This window comes from Aptenodytes forsteri, unplaced genomic scaffold, assembly GCF_000699145.1.
Source record: "Aptenodytes forsteri isolate BGI_AS27 unplaced genomic scaffold, ASM69914v1 Scaffold163, whole genome shotgun sequence".
In the NCBI taxonomy this organism is placed as follows: domain Eukaryota; kingdom Metazoa; phylum Chordata; class Aves; order Sphenisciformes; family Spheniscidae; genus Aptenodytes; species Aptenodytes forsteri.
This window is the reverse complement of record NW_008795332.1, coordinates 872,151-874,780: the sequence shown is the minus strand read 5'-3', so window position 1 is coordinate 874,780 and position 2,630 is coordinate 872,151.

The following is a 2,630-nucleotide window of genomic DNA, read 5'->3' as shown; positions in this document are numbered from 1 at the left end:
AGCCAAAGGCTGCAGCATAAAACATGAATTTATGCTAGGGAAGACTGCATTAAGAACTATCAATTTAGGCCTACAGTATATTCTGCTGAACAGTGAATTGACAGTATCCTTTAAGCTATTGAAAGATTTCACACTAAAAAAGCAGAGCCAATCTTGAGGCCTTATTGACCAAACTGAACTTTTAATATACTGTAAGTATTTACAAAGCTATTTTCTAAATGTATTTACAAGTTTAAAAGAAATAATACAGAAGATAACTGATTAAGAAAACTAAAATAACTGTTTAAAACCACAAACATTAGCAAAGGTATAAAATCCTTTATTTTCACAGTTTGTCATAATAGGTTAAACATTTAGAGGAAAGGACACTGTCACTGTTTTCACATTTGTCTATAATTAAAAAGGTAGATTAAGAAGAGACTCAATTATGAACCAGCCTATATAATTTCATGATTTATTTTGCTGTCAAATATTTCTTCACATATTTTATTGACTTCTGCATTTATTGTAAATGAAATGTGGAACAGCTCTGTGCTAACTTAAAACTGTACAGGCACAAGACACTGTACAGTACTTCCATAATTTGCTTAAAATAACACAGCATACTCTGTTTTGGTGGACTTGTGAAATGAACTTCAATCAGATAATGCTTCATGTTTCATGACAATGTTAATCCTGGCATACCGTTATGTGACAAGGCACAATTTAATTGCTGTTGCCAGATTTGAAGTTCGTTTTCTACCAGAGTCACACACTTTGTAAGTGTAAAGGTAATGCTCAATGATGTTTTATGCTCACCTACGTATGCATCCTTTGAAGCACTGCCGAACTTTACAGTACTGTGTTATGGCTTGATAATTATTAACACTGCTAGCAGTGGAAAGGGTAAATGGCGTATCAACACGAATAGGAGCAAGAAGAACTTGCCAACTGCTGAATCATGATTCTGTAGAAAAAGTGATCGTTTCCTGCCCCTTAACAGTCCCGTTACAATGTTTTGAACCTGAACCTGTACAATCAAAGTGATGTTGGTTTTTTGTTTGTTTTTGTCAGAGACAATTTTGGATAAGTCACTCTTTGGTAAACTCAAACCATTTTAATACATTTACAAATACAAAGAACTAGATTTAAATAATGTTAAGATTGTGACACAGATAAATTCAAGAAATATAAAATTAGTACCCATATCCTGCTATCCTCAACTCATACTTCCATGGAAAAAGTCACACCAAAGGCACCACAGCACAGGTCCAAGATAAAGGGTTAAAAATAACTGTACATTTCTTGGATTTTGCATGTCTCAATTTATCAAAACACATTTTTTTTGCATTTAATCACTTAAAACAAACATTTAGAAAAAAAACAGTATCAGAAACACCAACATGTTTTTAAGTGGGTAAACATACAGACTACCTTCCCTAGACACAGACATATACTTTCCCTTACCGGAAACAAAAGTTCTATTGTTGCTTCAAGGAGAGAGACATCTCCCCACCCTCTGCCTCTTTATTTAGGCAATTTTAGGACAAAGAGGCAAATTATGTACTCAATTTAACTGAAACTGCTCTAATGGAGCACGTGGGATTTATACTGTAAATCTGTATTTAGTGAAATTAATTCTTATTGCAGACTGTCACAATATTAAGAACTAGTGTATTTAATAAAGCTACTGCACAAATATGCCCCAACTTCACAGGAGCCAAAAAAGCTTTACAAGATAGCAAACCTACCTTTTTGCTTTCCTGTAATTTAGGAATGAGCTTTTATTTTCTAAATTTCAGGAGTTAAACAGCATGTTCACAGATGTATTTTCAATATTCGCTAAACAAACGTAAGGCCCAATTATATAAAACCTGTATTTTAAAGAAGCATGTGATTAATTTAATTCTGTTCATCAGGTTGAATTTTACACGGTAGTGTTTGCCAGTTCATGCTTTTGAGGTCTCTTAAGCTATTGGGTTTTTTTGTTGTGGTTGGTTTGTTTGGGGTGGGTTTTTTGTTTGTATGTTTGTTGTTGGTTTTTGTTTTGTTTTGTGTTTTTTTTTCTTTTGCTTAACTGTTACCATTAGGTTTCACATTTTATATATTATACTGACCTAAATGATGAAGTTAGCACCATATTAAAAAAAACATTTGGTGAAACAAAAAGATTTAGAATATTGTTAAAGTTGTTGGTAGTTCCTTTATGCAGAAAACAACCACTGAAAATAATAGGGAAGCCATAGCAACTCTGTAATACTCACACATGAAATAACAGACATATTGCTTGAAATTCCCATAGAGTATTTGTTTTTTTAATACAAAAAAAAGTACGAATTCCAAGTGCTGACATATCACTTGGAGCTTTAAGTAGGAAGTCAATGTGCACCTGAAAACAGCTCTCTCTGAAGAGACCTATTAAAACACTGCTTGGAAATACTGTAGTTTAAACTACAACATCTCTCTCAGGTTTTAACCAACCGTGAAGAGTGATGAAGTTAAATTCAATTACCTGGTATGGTTCTACAGTACGAAATGAAGGTAGATTCTGAGGCCAGTAAAAACACATTTAAAACCACAATGCTACTTTTAATTTTGCTAATTTTTTTTTTGTTTATATATATATATATATAGATATATCTATCTCTATA